Source organism: Mustela lutreola, chromosome 12 (assembly GCF_030435805.1).
Source record: "Mustela lutreola isolate mMusLut2 chromosome 12, mMusLut2.pri, whole genome shotgun sequence".
NCBI lineage: Eukaryota > Metazoa > Chordata > Mammalia > Carnivora > Mustelidae > Mustela > Mustela lutreola.
In genome coordinates this window covers 57,304,281-57,325,946 of record NC_081301.1, presented here as the reverse complement: position 1 = coordinate 57,325,946, position 21,666 = coordinate 57,304,281, and the positions used below count along the sequence as shown (strand labels likewise).

Genomic DNA, 21,666 nt, shown 5'->3' with positions numbered 1-21,666 from the left:
AAAATATACATAAAAATTGAAAAACCTCAAAAGCAGCATTTCCAATTCCTATAAATATCTACAAATATTTTATTTTACTATACACATTTCTGTGTATTTTTAAATAGAGGATTTACTCTTATAAGAGATCCAAACATCTATCAATCTTGATATCTCCTATTCTGTTTAGTAAATATTTTTTATTAAATAAACTATAAAATTTAAAAATCCTTACTTTATCTCCTATATCACCAAATAAAATATTAAATTTCTAATTGAGACCATTTTTTCATGAATTTTATTCTCATCACTTCTCCAAAATTACTATTATATCATATCTATTAGAAAGTAATGAAATCAGGGGCACCTGCGTGACTCAGATGGTTAAGCATCTGACTCCTGATTTCCCTTCAGTTCATGATCTCAGGGTTGTGATATTGATCCCCCACATCATGTTTCATGCTCAGCATGGAGCTGCTGAGATTCTCTCCCTCTCACTATGTCCTTTACCTGACTCGTGTTGTCTCTCTCAAAATAATAAATAAAATCTCAATAAACAAATAAAAGTAATGAAATCATATACATATGTCAATGCTATATCAGTGATTACTCCAATACACCAACTTCACAAGGAATACATATTAAATGTATGTTTTAGAAAAGTTGAAAGCAATACCGCTGACCTTTTATCACAGAAAGCTACTGTACATAAAGTCTAGTATGTGGTTTTCACTGACATGGCTTATCCTTCTGTTGACACATTAAATATCTTGAGAACTTGCTTTGTTTGTGATGGATCTTTATAGTCCATTTAAGCCTCATTTTCTTTTCTTTCCTTTTGCAGGATCAAACTATAGGAATACTTGTCTCTTACAGAATTATATTAGATAACAGGGGGCACTTGGCTGGCTCAGTTGGGAGAGCATTTGACTTGATTTTGGGGTTATGATTTCAAGTCCCATATTGGGTGTAAAGATTACTTAAAAATAAAATCTTAAAAAATAAAGAATTATATTTAAAAATAGTAAACATTAAAATCTCTGATGCTATGATCTGAATATTTGTGTCCCCTGCAAAATTCTTAGGTTGATACTTAATGCCCACTGTGATGGTATAGGAAGTGTACTTTGGGGAAGTGATTAGCTGTAAGGGTGAAGCCCTCCTGAATGGGTTTAGTGTCCTTATAAAAGAGAATCTAGAAAACTGAACCCTCTTCTATGTGAAGGCACAGCAAAAAGAGAGACATTTATGAATCAGGAAGTGGGCAATCATCAGATACCAAATCTGTTTGCACTTTGATCTCAGATTTCCAAGCCTCCATAACTGTAAGAAATAAATCTCTATTGTTTACAGATCACCAAGTCTATGGCTTTGTTAGAGCAGGCCTAATGAACTAAGGCATCTGGCTGTTAGCAACCACTTAGTGAATACTATTATTAGTAATGTCTTTGTTAATATTATTCTTATTGTTTAATACTGTTTGCATTTGATTGTCTTCCCAAGAGTTTGTTAGAAAGAATTATTAATAAAATCATTAATCATCATTAAATAAATAAATCTTAATTCTTTCTCATCCCAAAGTACACTATAAACACTCAGATTCAGGTGGATTGAAAAATTAACATGTATAATCCAAAACATCTGTACTCTTAACATCTGATACATGATTCATGTTTGCAAGCACTATTGTTTTATTCTGGTCATAGCATCTTAGTAATCTTTGCCTGTTTCTCCTGATCTGGGTCAAAAGAGCTTTCTACAACATGTCATATTCATTTTTTTCCCCAGAAGCAGTCTATGACTCTAATATGACTGCACCATAACAGTTGTGAGTACTCAATTGGTTGTTCCCTTTTCCCATAACCTCAAGTTAAAAACGAATCAATCTTGGGGCACCTGGGTGGCTCAGTGGGTTAAAAAAATGAATCAATCTTGATGATCTCTATATAATCTCTCTATCTCTCTCAGAAATATTATTTTGGAAATTGTGTAGAAATGGTAGGTTAAGTAAAATCTTTACCTCTATTTCCAAATCTCTTAAAAATCATAGAAAATATAAATGAGCTCATTAGTATGAAAAACAAGATGAGGTACCATAGGCAAACTAATAGGTGTGATAAATCTCTAGAAGGTATCATTTGATCAAATTACACTAACAAGATGAAAGTAAACCATAACCGGGCGCCTGGGTGGCTCAGTGGGTTAAGCCGCTGCCTTCGGCTCAGGTCATGATCTCAGGGTCCTGGGATCGAGTCCCACATCGGGCTCTCTGCTCAGCAGGGAGCCTGTTTCCTCCTCTCTCCCTCTCTGCCTGCCTCTCTGTCTACTTGTGATCTCTCTCTTTCTAATAAATAAATAAATAAATAATCTTAAAAAAAAAAGAAAAAAAGAAATGCCGGATGCTGTTTTAAAAAAAAAAAAAGTAAACCATAACTAAGGACACATATATAAGAAAAAATTCCCTAAGTGGTCTAAAGAAACTCAGTTCAGTGTAAGCAAGTGACAAATAGAGGGACGGTGTTGGAAAAACTAACAGAGTAATTTATTACACAGCTACATTTTTAGGGACTTGGCCAATTTGTTCTTCATCTAATGCTTTTGATGGATCCAAGAATATCAATAATCAAAATAATCTGGTGAGGAGAGGCTTTTAGGGATGGTAGATATAAGGCCCTGGGAGCAAAGCAAAACTTGAGATTGGACTCACAAAACTCACTGAGGAAGTTCAGGGGGATGATCAGAAGAAAGATTGCTGATGGAAATGTTATTAGCAGGGAGGAAACATGCTGAAGAACCCTCTTCTGCGGCACAGTCCAGAATGTTTAGTCAACTTATAGACTAAGAGCTACAAGTTACCAATAAGCACATTTATACATGATAAAAATTTCCTGATAATTCAGAATGGGTCAAAAAAAATCATCAATAAATATTTTTTCATCCATTACATTGGCCAAAGTAGTGAAGATATTCAGCAAGATCACATAGCAGCTTCATACTATTTTGAGGGAAATTTTCCAAAACTGAAATACCAGTTTAGTTTCTGGGTATCTATTCTAGAGAAATTGTTTCCTATGTTACTTAAATGTCATACACATGATTGATTGAATTATTGCAAAATAATTAGAAAATAAACTGAAAATAGATAAGTAAAATAATGTTACATTTTCATGAATGCATTTAAAATACCAAGGCAGATGTGTATATACATAAAAAATATTCCAAATGTCATTAAGTAAAATAAAAAATAATAATATGTGTGGAATGATAGAATGTCATTTATTTATATTTTAAAAGGTTTTATTTATGCATGTGAGAGAGAGAGACAGAGAGAGCAGAAGTACAGGAAGAGACATGGAGAAAGGGAGAAGCAGACTCTCCACTGAGCAGGGAGCTTGATGCAGGGACTGAATCCCAGGACCCTGGAATAATGACCTGAGCCAAAGGCAGATGCCCAAAAATCTGAATCACCCAAGCACCCTAGAATTCCATTTATTAAGGAGTTTTATTTTTTGTTAATCATATGTTGCTGTATCTTGCACAGATTATAAGAATGCATTAATAGTAACAGAATTACTATTAAAATTTTATATAGTAAAAAGTTACATTCTTTCAGGACTTTGAAAAGGAGGAAGTACTTAATTATCTAAATCAGATCTTGGTTTGAAATAAAGATTCTGCTATACATCGTTTCTGATTTAATGTGCAATGATTTCGTAAGATAGAAATGGTTGTTCCCGAACCTTCTTATGAAAACTTTCATTCATTCACTGTAATTATCACTCAACAAATACTGATTTTTTCTGTATCAGATTGTCATAGGTCCATAGAAGCAGCAACGAACAAAATAGACATCAGGTGTCTTATAGTAGAGTGTAGGGAGTAGTTTTTGAGTAATACTCCAGCCAACATTACTCCTGGCCTTATTCTATTGGCGAATTTGGTAGTAGGGAATGGGATGCATAGCTCATCCCTCTCAGCCCCAATCCCTCATTTTTTTATTCCCAATTCTGAAATAGTATTTTTTGGTTAGTAAATAGTAGCTTAGTTGAGCTCCCTTTGGGCTCAACATCCTGTGTTGGAAAATAATTCTAATTCCAGGCATGGGGGGATGTATAAGTAAGTGCATTGTGGGCATGTAGCCACACCTATTATAAAAGTAACATTTTGATATGCATCTGTCTTGTTACTCTTTGTACTCTTCTCTTTGCTCTGAATGTAGGTGCAGAAAAGAACAGGGCACTTATGACACTATTGAGAAAAGTTATTATATAGTGCTTTATTAAATAGATAATGACTTAAAAGAATTACTTTACTTCATTTTTCAAAATTTCATAGAATTTTCATACTTCAGTTTCCTTTTTCACAGATTTCCATAACAGAGTTTAACTAAGATGACAAGTCAATAAAAACTCAAGAGTACTACTCCTCTATTCATTCATCCATTCCCCAAATGTATTGATCCTGGATTATACCCATAAAGTGTCTGCAAATTATCATCTAACAATAAATACTTGCCAGCAAAATCTTCCTTTTTCACATTTCTAAACCACTAATTACTGCATAGGCCTCTGGGTCTGACTGCCCTCTGGACTGTCTAGCCAGTTCTATAGAACCTCATAAAAAACTAATGAAATGATACACTGTTCATTTTCATGAATGTGGAGTACAGGGAAATAAGCTTTGTCAGCCAACCTCGCTTACTTATCTAGACAATATATTGATTTTAAAAATATAAATCTACTGCAAATAAATATAACTGTCAGTTGAGTATAGTTACCAGTACTGATTTGTGAAAAACGAATTATGATTGACTAATTTAATTTCTGTAACAAATTGGAACATGTGAGACCAAAGTAGAATTCTCATTAGGGCATAACTAAGATGTGACAAGTTAAATCTTTGTAGGAAGAACTTAATTTGAATGATTATTTGGTAGATAAAAAAGTCTGGGAAGTCAATATATATGAAAGTCATACTATACACTCTACATGTGCCACACCAAGCTGTAATGCATGTCTGTTACACAAACATATATTCTGTTTAGAATTTTAAAAAAATACAAATACAATTTGTGTGTGTGTATATGTGTTCGCACACATACAAAATTGTGGATTTAGGTTAGGTTATAAAATATTTGTTTCACAGTAAAGCCAAAAGTAAAAATCATCTTGAAAATATTCACTGGTAAATTTTATTGCCTTATGTGTATAAGACTGGTGACGTTGTAAATTCCAGATATATACTTGCTAAATCAAATTTTCTCCACAGATTTAAAAATAGAATAAACACTTAGATGTTTAACAGGATTTATAAAGGCTGACTCAACAGCTTTTATTTCTATGAGGGTTACAGAGGAAAAATGCAGGCTTTGGAGTCTGGAAGAGATGGAAATGATTCCTAGCTTTGCTCTTGATATCATGTGTGATCTTGTGTTTCAGCTTCCTGATCTAAACAAAGAGGCTGATGATAATACCAATTTACACACTTTATTCCTTACAATTTTATAAGAATTAGAGATAAGTGTATACAGTAATTAATTATATATTATGTTATTGGGAAGTTTAATAAATCCAATAGATGACTTTGTGATTATTATTATTTTTCAGCCCTAAGGATACTTGGGAAACAAACTCAGAGTAACATCAAATGTCAATTTTATCAATCTACCTAGAATGACCTGCAGTGATTTTATTGACATTATTCCCAAATGAAGGCTTAATAACTAGTATAGATTGGATATGCAAATTACTGTCAGATAACAGAAGAATTTCCTACATTTTACCATAAGGAGCATAGTAATATGATTAAATGAGAAGTGGGGACCATAAGAAACACAAGATTAATTTTTTTTCATTTTCCTATATCACCAAGTGCAATAAAAACAAAAGTGATAATTTAAAGGATGTAAAGCCACATAAAATTGGGCAATCCTCTGTGAAGTCCATTTGTTCTTCCAAACTTTCAATACTGTGATGAATACTTGACTCTTTGAAAGCCAGGGTAAATGGAAAGACATTTAATAGAGGAACATGAACGAATGAATATAATTTTAATTTGTAAGAGAGATGCTACATAATTAGCAATATGTTCAGAGATGAATGAGTCTTGTAAAAATGGTTAACTCATGCTGCCTCCTGGGATTTGTGTTTTCCTATGCATGATATACACTGGTATTAAAAACACCATCATTTTCTTCTGGAATAGCACATTTTGTGACTATTTATTGGTAATGTCAGAAACATTCAAAAGGAAGCCCTAAATATGAGGTAAGACTTTTGCAAATTTTATTTAAAGTGGTTAATTTTCTGAGTTCAAAATATGCATTTTTATATACTTCAACCTATATATATTTGTATGGTGTATAATAATTTTGAGCCAAAAGCCCACTCCTAGATGACTGCACACACATTTCTTATGCCACACTCATTAAGAGAAGGCTTAGCAGTTTGGGGTGAAGTGGAAGATTTTAGTCTTTCAGGCATCTTGGTTCTCCTACTCAAATTACTCCAGAAACTCATGGTGTCATGATGGAAAAACCATTCATCTCTTTCTATTTCTTAGCTTCTTCATTCCTAAAATGAAAAAGTTGAATTACGTGATCTTTAAGGTCTCTGTAAATCCTGTCACTTACGGATAAGCAGAGATTAGTGAGATACTTTTTATCTCTCTAAAGAAAAGGAAAAGGTCCCTGGTTTTTATGTTACTTCTGTAAACAATGTCTGTGTTCATCATACCTTCTACATTAAAATATTTAGATAAAAATGTTTCTTCAGGATTTATGATATACTATACAGCTAGATATCATTACAATGTTTCTTTCCATATTCTTCCTTTTTTAAGATTGTATTTATTCATTTGACAGAGAGAGAGAGATGACTAGTAGGCAGAGAGGCAGGCAGAGAGAGAGGGGGAAGCAGGCTCCCCACTGAGCAGACAGCCTGATGCAGGGATCGATCCCAGGACCTTGAGATCATGACCTGAGCCAAAAGCAGAGACTTTTTAACCCACTGAGCCACCGAGGCGCCCCGATATTCTTCCTTTTGTATACAAACTGTCACAAGAAATAAAACTAATCCTTGAAAGCTTTAAGGAATTGTTTATGAAAAGTACAGAATTATACCACAATAAATATGACATTGTTAAAGAGAAACAGTTGTTCATAGTTAAAATTTCAATTCTTAGTCAGTACAAGGTTTTTTTATTTATTTGTTGGTAATTTATTTTTATAAGATTTTATTTTTTTGAAGTTATCTCTACATCCAGCATGGGGCTCAAACCCACAACCAGGAGACCAAAAGTCACATGCTCCACCAACTGACCCAGCCAAGTGCCCCATTTGTTGATAACTTTGAAAAGCTTTAGATATTTTATTTTGAATGAAATCCAAAAAGGAAGAAAATCACTTATTCTAATATCTTTAATTTATACAATTTCTCACATTTACTAGTTCACTTATTTAAGAAAAAAATAAGCCACTAGCTTTTGTAAGATTGGCAGGATTAGTATTAATATTTTTATTTTAAAAATAAAGAAATTAAGATTCATATTTGCAGAGTTAGAGAGTGACAGAGAGGGTGCTTGGGTGGCTCAGTAAGTTAAGCCTCTGCCTGCCTCTCTGCCTACTTGTGATCTCTTTCTGTCAAATAAATAAATAAATAAATAAACTCTTTAAAAGAGAGAGAGAGAGAGAGTGACAGAGATAAGACTTTCCCAAAGTGTTCTAAGGCTAGTAATGCTATGTATTAAATAAAAATTGGAAATTGGTTATAAGAATAAGAATGAAAATACTCAAAAATTCAATTTTTGTGCCTAGTTAGCCACCTTTTCTTCAATTATGAGTTTACTGCTCTTCTGCATTTTTTTCCCTTCTGTAAATAGAAATTTTGGATCAAAAATATAATTCACAGTTAACCAAGAGGACTAAAAGAGGATGGAAACATTCAGTAAGGGATAAGCCATTTAAATATGTCTCAGAAACACAACATATTAACACATTTTCTTCTTTTCTTTTTGGTCTATCCTACTCAGTGTCTCTGTCAGCAAGTAGCCTAGCCTTAAAATAGCCTTTTAGATCATGATTAATATTTTAGCTTAAAATACGTTAATATATTTAAAATACTTTTATAGGCTAATAAATGGAATTACTTGTCATAACTTGTTTAATAGTTATTTTGAATTACACAAAGTTGTACTGCCTACACAAATATTTTAAAATCAGTTTATTTTCTTGGTTATAAAACTAATACATAAAAAATAAAACTAATATATAGTCATTTGGGGGGGAAGAAAAAAAATAGAAACAATTAGAAGTTACCCATAATCCAATATAGTTAAAGTAGTCAGGCATACTGCTTTCAATTATTATTCTGTATATATGATTACATAATCATCCCATATATAATGAAAAATGTACAACCTGAAAGAAGTATATGGTCTTGTTAACATTTATTTCCATCTGGTAAAGACGCCAAATTATAATTATTCATTTTCATTTTTAGGGATATACAGATGTATTCCAATTTTAAAAATAATTCTTTGTGTTTAAATTAAATTGATTTCTATATGTACTGAAATAGAATTTATTAAAAGGAAGAAAAAAATCTTAATATTAATCCATGAATTAAATGTTATAAATTACTAAATTTCAATAAGTCACTAGATTAACTTCCATTTTTAGGCAAAAATATAGGTCAAAATCTTACAGTTGGGAAATTGCTATGCATTAACTTAAATTTGTCAGCTAATTGAAAAGAGGTGGAAACCCTATATCCTCATGTATAGACCTGCTGCTTCCATTCATCCACTCCTAGAAGAACAAAATATCTATACTCACCTCACTGAAGGTGAAAGGCAGAAAACTGGGATTACTAAGCAAAGGAGAGTAGAAATAAAATAAAAAGAAAGACTAACTCAAAGTCTCCTACTGAGTCATAGGACCCTTCCAGTATCAGCTCCAAGAGTCCTTGAGTCACAGTTATAACACAGAAATAAGAAATCTAACATAATTCTTTGGAGAAAAATATAAAGTCCAGTACAGTCGCCCAAATACTGATATTTAGTGATCACTTACAAGTGCATTGAAATATGAACGTCATCAGACTTCTCAACATACTTGAGAGTAGTAATAAACTTGGAACAAAGAACTCAAAACAGAGAGAAAAAAATATTTTCTTAAAATTATATTTCCCTTTGGAGAGGAGTCAAGATGGCGGAGAAGTAGCAGGCTGAGACTACTTCAGCTAGCAGGAGATCAGATAGATAGCTTATCTAAAGATTGCAAACACATGTAAATCTATCGGCAGATCGAAGAGAAGAACAGCAATTCCAGAAACAGAAAAACAACCACTTTGTGAAAGGTAAGAGTGGCAAAGACGTGAATCCAAAGTGACGGGAAGATAGACCCTGGGGGGAGGGGCTGGCTCCCGACAAGCAGCAGAGCAACGGAGCACAAAATCAGAACTTTTAAAAGTCTGTTCCACTGAGGGACATGGCTCCAGAGGCTAAACCAGGGCGAAGCCCAAGCGGGGTAACTGTGGCCTCAGGTCCCGCAGGGTCACAGAAGGATCGGGGGTATCTGAGAGTCGAGGACCTTGCGGGTATTGGAATGGGAAAACCGGCTACAGAGACTGAGCCGACAGTAAGATCACAGCTTGGGGATACCTTGAACCAGCCGCAGGCTCGGTGAGCTATGAGCGCGGCCGGAGGTCAGGCAGACTGGAGTAACTGGGCGCTGTTCTCTGAGGGCGCACTGAGGAGTGGGGCCCCAGGCTCTCGGCTCCTCCAGGCTGGAGACCAGGAGGCCACCATTTGTATTCCATCCTCCAGAACTCTATGGAAAGTGCTCAGGGAATAAAAGCTCCTGAAAGCAAACCCGAGCGGCTTACTCAGCTCGGCCCCTGGTAAGGGCAGTGCAATTCTGCCTGGGGCAAAGACACTTGAGAATCACTACATCAGGCCCCTCCCCCAGAAGATCAACAAGAAATCTAGCCAAGACCAAGATCACCTACCAAGGAGTGCAGTTTCAATACCAAGGAGAGCAGCAGAATTCCAGAGGAGGAGAAAGCAAAGCACGGAACTCATGGATTTCCCCTGTGATTTTTTTTAGTCTTGCAGTTAATTTAATTTTTTTCATTTTCATTTTTTTTTTCTTGCCTTCTGGTAAAATTTTTTTTAAACTTTTACCCTTTTCTTTTTTAACGTTTTTTAACTAGTTTATCTAATATATATATATTTTCTTTTTTATATTTTTCTTTATTTGTTTTCTTTTTTTAAATTCTTTTCCTTTTCTTTCTTTTTTTTCTTTCTTCCTTTTTTTAAATTTTTATTATTATTATTATTATTTTTTAAAGATTATGTTTATCAGAGGGAGAGAGGGGAGAGAACGAGCACAGGCAGACAGAATGGCAGGCAGAGGGAGAAGCAGGCTCCCTGCTGAGCAAGGAGCCTGATGTGGGACTCGATCCAAGGATGCTGGGATCATGACTTAAGCCAAAGGCAGCTGCTTAACCAACTGAGCCACGCAGGCGTCCCTCTTTCTTCCTTTCTGAACGTCTTTTTATCCCCTTTCTCCCTTCTCACAATTTGGGATCTCTTCTGATTTGGTTAAAGCATATTTTCCTGGGGCTGTTGCCACAATTTTAGTATTTTACTTGCTCCTTCATATACTCTTATCTGGAAAAATGACAAGATGGAAAAATTCACCACAAAAATAAAGAACAAGACAGTAGCAAAGGATAGGGACCTAATCAATACAGACATTGGTAATATGTCAGATCTAGAGTTCAGAATGACTATTCTCAAGGTTCTAGCCTGGCTCGAAAAAGATATGGAAGATATTAGAGAAACCCTTTCGGGGATATAAAAGCCCTTTCTAGAGAAATAAAAGAACTAAAATCTAACCAAGTTGAAATCAAAAAAGGTATTAATGAGGAGCAATCAAAAATGGAGGCTCTCACTGCTAGGATAAATGAGGCAGAAGAAAGAATTAATGATCTAGAAGACCAAATGACAGAGAATAAAAAAGCTGAGCAAACGAGGGACAAACAGCTACTGGACCATAGGAGAATTAGAGAGATAAGTGACACCATAAGATGAAAAACATTAGAATAATTGGGATTCCAGAAGAAGAAGAAAGAGAGAGGGGAGCATAAGGTATACTGGAGAGAATTATTGGGGAGAATTTCCCCAATATGGCTAAGGGAATGAGCATCAAAATTCAGGAGGTTCAGAGAACGCCCCTCAAAATCAATAAGAATAGGCCCACACTCCATCAACTAATAGTAAATTAACAAGTCTCAGTGACAAAGAGAAAAATCCTGAAAGCAGCCCGGGAAAAGAAGTCTGTAACATACAATGGTAAAAATATTAGATTGGCAGCTGACTTATCCACAGAGACCTGGCAGGCCAGAAAGAGCTGGCATGATATTTTCAGAGCACTAAACGAGAGAAACATGCAGCCAAGACTATGCTATCATTGAAAATAGAAGGAGAGATTAAAAGCTTGATTAGGGACCTAATCAATACAGACATTGGTAATATGTCAGATCTAGAGTTCAGAATGACTATTCTCAAGGTTCTAGCCTGGCTCGTAAAAGGCATGGAAGATATTAGAGAAAACCTTTCGGGAGATATAAAAGCCCTTTCTGGAGTAATAAAAAAACTAAAATCTAACCAAGTTGAAATCAAAAAAGCTGAAAGAATTTGCAAACACCAAACCGGGTCTACAGGAAATATTGAAAGGGGTGCTCTAAGCAAAGTGAGAGCCTACAAGTGGTAGATCAGATAGGAACAGGGACCATATGCAGTAACAGTCACCTTACAGGCAATACAATGGCACTAAATTCATATCTCTCAATAGTTACCCTAAATGTTAATGGGCTAAATACCCCTGTCAAAAGACACAGGCTATCAAAATGGATAAAAAAAGAAAACCCATCTATATGTTGCCTCCAAGAAACTCATTTTAAGCCCGAAGACACCTCCAAATTTAAAGTGAGGGGGTGGAAAAGAATTTACCATGCTAATGGACATCAGAAAAAAGCAGGAGTGGCAATCCTTATATCAGATCAATTAGATTATAAACCAAAGACTATAATAAGAGATGAGGAAGGACACTATATCATACTCAAAGTGTCTGTCCAACAAGAAGATTTAACAATTTTAAATATCTATGCCCCCAACTTGGGAGCAGCCAACTATATAAAACAATTAATAACAAAATCAAGAAACACATAAACAATAGTACAATAATAGTAGGGGACTTTAACATTCCCCTCACTTAAATGGAGAGATCATCCAAGCAAAAGATCAACAAGGAAATAAAGGCCCTAAACGACACACTGGACCAGATGGACATCACAGATATATTCAGAACATTTCATCCCAAAGCAACAGAATACACATTCTTCTCTAGTACACATGGAACATTCTCCAGAATAGATCACATCCTCGGTCCTAAATCAGGACTCAACCGGTATCAAAAGATTGGGATCATTCCCTGCATATTTTCAGACCACAATGCTCTAAAGCTAGAACTCAACCACAAAAGGAAGTTTGGAAAGAACCCAAATAATGGAGACTAAACAGCATCCTTCTAAAGAATGAACGGGTCAACCGGGAAATTAAAGAAGAATTGAAAAAGTCCTGGAAACAAATGATAATGAAAATACAACGGTTCAAAATCTGTGGGACACAACAAAGGCAGTCCTGAGAGGAACATATATAGCGGTACAAGCCTTTCTCAAAAAACAAGAAAGGTCTCAGGTACACAACCTAACCCTACACCTAAAGGAGCTGGAGAAAGAACAAGAAAGAAACCCTAAGCCCAGCAGGAGAAGATAAATCATAAAGATCAGAGCAGAAATCAATGAAATAGAAAACAAAAAAACAATAGAACAAATCAACGAAACTAGGAGCTGGTTCTTTGAAAGAATTAATAAATTGATAAACCCGTGGCCTGACTTATCAGAAAGAAAAGACAAAGGACCCAAGTAAATAAAATCATGAATGAAAGAGGAGAGATCACCACTAACACCAAAGAAATACAAACTATTATAAGAACATACTATGAGCAAACCTATGCCAACAAATTTGACAATCTGGAAGAAATGGATGCATTCCTTGACACATATAAACTACCACAACTGAACCAGGAAGAAATAGAAAGCCTGAACAGACCCATAACCAGTAAGGAGATTGAAACAGTCATTAACAATCTCCAAACAAGCAAAAGCCCAGGGCCAAACGGCTTTCCAGAGGAATTCTACCAAACATTTAAAGAAGAAGTAATTCCTATTCTCCTGAAACTGTTCCAAAAAATAGAAATGGAAGGAAAACTTCCAACCTCATTTTATGAGGCCAGCATCACCATCCTCCCAAAACTAGACAAGGATCCCATCAAAAAAGAGAGCTATAGACCAATATCCTTCATTTACACAGATGCGAAAATTCTCCCCAAAATACTAGCCAATAGGATTCAACAGTACATTAAAAGGATTATTCACCACGACTACGTGGGATTTATTCCAGGGCTGCAAGGTTGGTTCAGCATCTGCAAATCAGTCAATGTGATACAACACATCAATAAAAGAAAGAACAAGAACTATATGATACTCTCAATAGATGCTGAAAAACATTTGACAAAGTACAGCATCCCTTCCTGATCAAAACTCTTCAAAGTGTAGGGATAGAGGGCACATACCTCAATATCATCAAAGCCATCTATGAAAAATCCTCCGCAAATATCATTCTCAATGGAGAAAAATTGAAAGCTTTTCAGCTAAGGTCAGGAACACGCTAGGGATGTCCATTATCACCACTGCTATTCAACATCGTACTAGAGGTCCTAGCCTCAGCAATCAGACAACAAAAGGAAATTAAAGGCATCCAAATTGGCAAAGAAGAAGTCAAATTATCACTCTTCGCAGATGATATGATACTATATTGGAAAACCTAAAAGACTCCACTCCAAAACTGCTAGAACTTATACAGGAATTCAGTAAAGTGTCAGGATATAAAATCAATGCACAGAAATCAGTTGCATTTCTCTACACCAACAACCAGACAGAAGAAAGAGAAATTAAGGAGTCCATCCCATTTACAATTGCACCCCAAACCATAAGATACCTAGGAATAAACCTAACCAAAGAGGCTAAGAATCTATACTCAGAAAACTATAAAGTATTCATGAAAGAAATTGAGGAAGACACAAAGAAATGGAAAAATGTTCCATGCTCCTGGATTGGAAGCATAAATATTGTGAAAATGTCTATGCTACCTAAAGCAATCTACACATTTAATGCAATTCCTATCAAAGTACCATCCATCTTTTTCAAAGAAATGGAACAAATAATGCTAAAATTTATATGGAACCAGAAAAGACCTCGAATAGCCAAAGGGATATTGAAAAAGAAAGCCAACGTTGGTGGCATCACAATTCCGGACTTCAAGCTCTATTACAAAGCTGTCATCATCAAGACAGCATGGTACTGGCACAAAAACAGAAACATAGATCAATGGAACAGATTAGAGAGCCCAGAAATAGACCCTCAACTCTATGGTCAACTAATCTTCGACAAAGCAGAAAAGAATGTCCAATGGAAAAAAGACAGCCTTTTCAATAAATGGTGCTGGGAAAATTGGACAGCCACATGCAGAAAAATGAAATTGGACCATTTCCTTACACCACACACGAAAATAGACTCAGAATGGATGCAGGACCTCAATGTGCGAAAGGAATCCATCAAAATCCTTGAGGAGAACACAGGCAGCAACCTCTTCGACCTCAGCCGCAGCAACATCTTCCTAGGAACATCGCCAAAGGCAGGGAAGCAAGGGCAAAAATGAACTATTGGGATTTCATCAAGATCAAAAGCTTTTGCACAGCAAAGGAAACAGTTAACAAAATCAAAAGACAACTGACAGAATGGGAGAAGATATTTGCCAGCGACATATCAGATAAAGGACTAGTGTCCAGAATAAATTAAGAACTTAGCAAACTCAACACCCAAGGAACAAATAATCCAATCAAGAAATGGGCAGAGGACATGAACAGACATTTCTGCAAAGAAGACATCCAGATGGCCAACAGACACATGAAAAAGTGCTCCATATCACTTGGCATCAGGGAAATACAAATCAAAACCACAATGAGATATCACCTCACACCAGTCAGAATGGCTAAAATCAACAAGTCAGGAAATGACAGATGCTGGCGAGGATGCGGAAAATGGGGAACCCTCCTACACTGTTGGTGGGAATACAAGCTGGTGCAGCCACTCTGGAAAACAGTATGGAGGTTCCTCAAAATGTTGAAAATAGAGCTGCCCTATGACCCAGCAATTGCACTACTGGGTATTTACCCTAAAGATACAAACGTAGTGATCCAAAAGGCACCCGAATATTTATAGCAGCAATGTCCACAATAGCCACACTATGGAAAGAACCTAGATGTCCATCAACAGATGAATGGATCAAGAAGATGTGGTATATATACACAATGGAATACTATGCAGCCATCAAAAGAAATGTAATCTTGCCATTTGCGACAACATGGATGGAACTAGAGCGTATCATGCTTAGTGAAATAAGTCAAGCAGAGAAAGACAACTATCACATGATCTCCCTGATATGAGGAAGTGGTGATGCAACATGGGGGCTTAAGTGGGTAGGAGAAGAAGAAATGAAACAAGATGGGATTGGGAGGGAGACAAACCTTAAATGACTCTTAATCTCACAAAACAAACTGAGGGTTGCTGGGGGTAGGGGCGTTCGGTGAAGGGGCTGGGATTATGGACATTGGGGAGGGTATGTGCTTTGGTGAGTGCTGTGAATTGTGTAAACCTGGTGATTCACAGACCTGTACCCCTGGGGATAAAAATATATGTTTATAAAAAATAAAAAATTTTAAAAAATTATATTTCCCTTGCTTTATATACAAAGTTAAACTAACACATCAATTGTGAGGAGGGAGGAAAGATATTTTCAGTGCTTTAGCACCTTGATCAGTTTACCTTCCATTTACTTTAGGCAAATAAATGTAAGTTTACATTTACTTCCTAATTTACTTGAAGAGTTAATGTAATATATGCATTAACATGCAAGAAAGAGGACATAAAATCTAGGAAGGATTGATTCAATCTAGGAGAGCAAAGTACAGATCTCAACAGTAACATTATTTTACATAATAATAATAGGATTGACTCTCACCTTAATTGAAACTGTAATGTAAAGAACATTAAGAGTTAAAAACAAAAGAAATTTGAGGTAAGAAGTGAGTAAGCAGTTATATCTTTAACTATGATAAGAAAATCACAAGATACAATAATGTGACACCTGAATTGAGTCACACAGATTTTTTTTCAACCATTAGTATTCTTATTTTTACATAGCAGTTTTTAAAATACCTAAAACAATTAATAATAACATGTAATTGGTATGTCACTTCAAGATTACAAAAACCTTGGCAGCGCCATCCTATATATTTCTTGGATTCTAACTTGATGCAAAATGATGAACATACAGAGTGACATACAGAATTCAAAACTGGGCTCTCTTCTTCAATGAGAGTGAACATTTTCTTCCCCCCCCCCCCACCAATCATTGCATCTGTATTTTCACCCACAGTGGAGAAGCATTATTTTAATGCAAAAATAGACTAAAATTGCATTTTATACTGTTTTTCATGAACTAACAGATATTTTCTATGAATTTATATAAATGTTATAAATGTAAATGGATCTTCTTAGAGCAAGTGACTACCTCAGAATTTGTAACTACAAGAAAAATGTTAATAAAATGAAGAGAAAACTGTAATTACAAATGGAGAAATAATAAAGACTAAAAGAAACAGTTTTTGTTTATCACATAAAACACAGTGGGAAAGCCTTGCTTTTAAAAAGTCACCCTATAAAACAAGTTAATATTATTGTGATTAATAAAATATAATTAATAAAATGCATAAAATATATGTTTTGGATATGATTAGTAAAATATTATAAACTAGTTCCTCATAATGATAGCTCTATATTTAGTAAAATTTTATTAGTTTATATATATATATCAGCTACATAATTTGCATCCTTAAAAGTCCCTGGGTACTCATAAACATGATCAATTGTAATGCCTGAAATGATTCTAAAAGCAATACCATATTAAGAAAACATTATAAACCTGGCCCAAAACCCAGAAGAAGAGCTCTATCCCATATTATGGCACAGCTTCATTCTTTGAAAAGTTTGTAATTTCAAGTTCCAAATGAAAAAATATTTATTAAATATGGATTTCAGTTTGCAGAGATGGGGGGTTTCCCACATTGGACACAATTCCATGTGTTACATCAATGAGGGAGAAAGAGGGTATGAGGCAGAAAGAAATTGTTTCAAAAATTTCTTATAAAATTTTAAAAGATTACTTTAACCTTTTGTAGGTAAGCTTAATATGCCATTTTACATCTGGATGAATTCCCAGGACTTGAGAATAAAATAGTGAAGTTTAAGCATATGTGCTTCTTTGCACAGAAAAATAAAAGAAATCAGCTAATCAAGACTGTTTTTAATGACGCAATGCTTAACATTTCTTAAAATTGTTAGAAAGTTATTAGTAATGAATTGCTGTATAATAGAAAAATTAGAATTGAATAGGTAATTTAGAGGTAAAAATAAAACACTGCAGCTTAAGTAGGTGATGACTTCAACATGTACATTTATTAAGCATTTACTTTGTGCCTATTATGTTTGGTTAGGTCTGTGAGCAAATTCAGAGCAATCTTTAACCTAATAAAACTTCAGTTTATCAAGCAACTAGTCCATAGTATCTAGAGAACAGCTTCTGGTATATAAAAGAATAGTAATCAGTGCTAAATATTTTGAGGCTGAATCAATAAAACTTAGGACCAAGACACGTTGCCCATTCTAAGGCAAAATTTTCAAAACTCTATTTGCCAAAGTTACCTAAAACTGACTGGTAAGTTAATATGAAATATTAATGGCTTGTTTTACATGAATTCTCAATTTTAGCAAATTGATGCTTAAGAATTTTGAGAAAATTATAAATACCCTTTGCTACCTTATTAAGATGAGATTTATGTAGCTAGTTATATTCATATTTTCTGCATTTAGTGTCATCCTAAATGCTCAGCAATAAATATATTAATTTGCAGAAAACATATAGTCAAAAATTCTGAGTACAATTCTCTTCCCACTGTCGATTTTGGTAATTATCGATACCAAATTGGAAAAGGGGAACAAAAATAAAACATAATTAGTAATAAAAATTACTAAGTATAATTATATATAAATGTAGGAGATAATAAAAAATGAATCAGAGAAATGCTTTATTTTAGATAATTTATTTTTCCAATTAAAAGAAACTGTTCTGGAGAAGGAGTCAAGATGGCGGAGAAGTAGCAGGCTGAGACTACTTCAGCTAGCCGGAGATCAGCTAGATAGCTTATCTAAAGATTGCAAACACCTGAAAATCCATCGGCAGATCGAAGAGAAGAACAGCAATTCTGGAAACAGAAAAACAAACACTGGGAGGAGTCAAGATGGCGGAGAAGTAGCAAGCTGAGACTGCTTCAGCTAGCGGGAGATCAGCTAGATAGCTTATCTAAAGATTGCAAACACCTGAAAATCCATCGGCAGATCGAAGAGAAGAAGAAAAGCAATTCTGGAAACAGAAAAACAACCACTTTCTGAAAGGTAGGACCGGCGGAGAAGTGAATCCAAAGCGACGGGAAGATAGACCCCGGGGGGAGGGGCCGGCTCCCGGCAAGCGGCGGAGCAACCGCGCACAAAATCAGGACTTTTAAAAGTCTGTTCCGCTGAGGGACATCGCTCCAGAGGCTAAACCGGGGCGAAGACCACGCGGGGTCAGCGTGGCCTCAGGTCCCGCAGAGTCACAGAAGGATCGGGGGTGTCTGAGTGTCGCAGAGCTTGCGGGTATTGGAACGGGAAAGCCGGCTACAGAGAAAGAGCCCACAGTAAGCTCGCAGGTCGGGGTGACCTTGAACCGGTCGCAGGCTCGGTGAGCTCGGAGCGCGGCCGGAGGTCAGGCAGACGGGAGTAACTGGGCGCGGTTCTCTGAGGGCGCACTGAGGAGTGGGGCCCTGGGCTCTCGGCTCCTCCGGGCCGGAGACCAGGAGGCCGCCATTTGTATTCCCGTCCTCTGGAACTCTACGGAAAGCGCTCAGGGAACAAAAGCTCCTGAAAGCAAACCCGAGCGGATTACTCACCCCAGCCCCGGGTAAGGGCGGTGTAATTCCGCCTGGGCCAAAGACACTTGAGAATCACTACAACAGGCCCCTCCCCCAGAAGATCAACAAGAAATCCAGCCGAGACCAAGTTCACCTACCAAGGAGTGCGGTTTCAATACCAAGGAGAGCAGAAGAATTCCAGAGGAGGAGAAAGCCAAGCACGGAACTCATGGCTTTTTTCCTGTGGTTTTTTTTAGTCTTGCAGTTAATTTAATTTTTTCTTTTTCATTTTTTTTTTTTCTCACCTTCGGGTAAAATTTTTTTTTTTAACTGTTACCTTTTTCTTTTTTAACGATTTTTTACTAGTTTATCTAATATATATATATATATTTTTACATTTTTCTTAGGTGTTTTCTTTTTTTAAAAATTCTTTTCTTTTCTTTTCTTTTTTTTTTTCTTTTTCTTTTCTTTTTGTTTTTTTTTTCTTTCTTCCTTTTTGAACCTCTTTTTATCCCCTTTCTCCCCACTCACGATTTTGGATCTCTTCTAATTTGGTTAAAGCATATTTTCCTGGGGTTGTTGCCACCCTTTTAGTATTTTACTCTTATCTGGACAAAATGACAAGATGGAAAAATTCAACACACAAAAAAGAACAAGAGGCAGTACCGAAGGCTAGGGACCTAATCAATACAGACATCGGTAATATGTCAGATCTAGAGTTCAGAATGACAATTCTCAAGGTTCTAGCCGGGCTCGAAAAAGGCATGGAAGATAATAGAGAAACCCTCTCGAGAGATATAAAAGCCCTTTCTGGAGAAATAAAAGAACTAAAATCTAACCAAGGTGAAATCAAAAAAGCTATTAATGAGGTGCAATCAAAAATGGAGGCTCTAACTGCTAGGATAAATGAGGCAGAAGAAAGAATTAGTGATATAGAAGACCAAATGACAGAGAATAAAGAAGCTGAGCAAAAGAGGGAAAAACAGCTACTGGACCACGACGGGAGAATTCGAGAGATAAGTGACACCATAAGACGAAACAACATTAGAATAATTGGGATTCCAGAAGAAGAAGAAAGTGAGAGGGGAGCAGAAGGTATACTGGAGAGAATTATTGGGGAGAATTTCCCCAATATGGCAAAGGGAAAGAGCATCAAAATTCAGGAGGTTCAGAGAATGCCCCTCAAAATCAATAAGAATAGGCCCACACCCCGTCACCTAATAGTAAAATTTACAAGTCTCAATGACAAAGAGAAAATCCTGAAAGCAGCCCGGGAAAAGAAGTCTGTAACATACAATGGTAAAAATATTAGATGGGCAGCTGACTTATCCACAGAGACCTGGCAGGCCAGAAAGAGCTGGCATGATATTTTCAGAGCACTAAACGAGAAAAACATGCAGCCAAGAATACTATATCCAGCTAGGCTATCATTGAAAATAGAAGGAGAGATTAAAAGCTTCCAGGACAAACAACAACTGAAAGAATTTGCAAATACCAAACCAGCTCTACAGGAAATATTGAAAGGGGTCCTCTAAGCAAAGAGAGAGCCTACAAGTGGTAGATCAGAAAGGAACAGAGACCATATACAGTAACAGTCACCTTACAGGCAATACAATGGCACTAAATTCATATCTCTCAATAGTTACCCTGAATGTTAATGGGCTAAATGCCCCTGTCAAAAGACACAGGGTATCAGAATGGATAAAAAAACAATACCCATCTATATGTTGCCTCCAAGAAACACATATTAAGCCCGAAGACACCTCCAGATTTAAAGTGAGGGGGTGGAAAAGAATTTACCATGCTAATGGACATCAGAAGAAAGCAGGAGTGGCAATCCTTATATCAGATCAATTAGATTTTAAGCCAAAGACTATAATAAGAGATGAGGAAGGACACTATATCATACTCAAAGGGTCTGTCCAACAAGAAGATTTAACAATTTTAAATATCTATGCCCCCAATGTGGGAGCAGCCAACTATATAAACCAATTAATAACAAAATCAAAGAAACACATCAACAATAATACAATAATAGTAGGGGACTTTAACACTCCCCTCACTGAAATGGACAGATCATCCAAGCAAAAGATCAGCAAGGAAATAAAGGCCTTAAATGACACACTGGACCAGATGGACATCACTGATATATTCAGAATATTTCATCCCAAAGCAACAGAATACACATTCTTCTCTAGTGCACATGGAACATTCTCCAGAATAGATCACATCCTCGGTCCTACATCAGGACTCAACCGGTATCAAAAGATTGGGATCATTCCCTGCATATTTTCAGACCACAATGCTCTAAAGCTAGAACTCAACCACAAAAGGAAGTTTGGAAAGAACCCAAATACATGGAGACTAAACAGTATCCTTCTAAAGAATGAATGGGTCAACCGGGAAATTAAAGAAGAATTGAAAAAAATCATGGAAACAAATGATAATGAAAATACAGCGGTTCAAAATCTGTGGGACACAACAAAGGCAGTCCT

The 21,666-nt window shown here is 35.9% G+C and overlaps 1 long non-coding RNA gene across 1 annotated transcript in view; it reads right to left on the bottom strand.

Moving 5' to 3' along the window:
• The window catches only part of LOC131813009 (uncharacterized), a 57,872-nt gene extending 38,108 nt beyond the window's left edge, over positions 1 to 19,764 (bottom strand). The window contains exon 1 of the long non-coding RNA XR_009346574.1: positions 18,982 to 19,764. This is a non-coding gene — a long non-coding RNA (uncharacterized LOC131813009). The remainder of the gene's footprint in view (positions 1 to 18,981) is intronic.
• Positions 19,765 to 21,666: the final 1,902 nt, after the last annotated feature.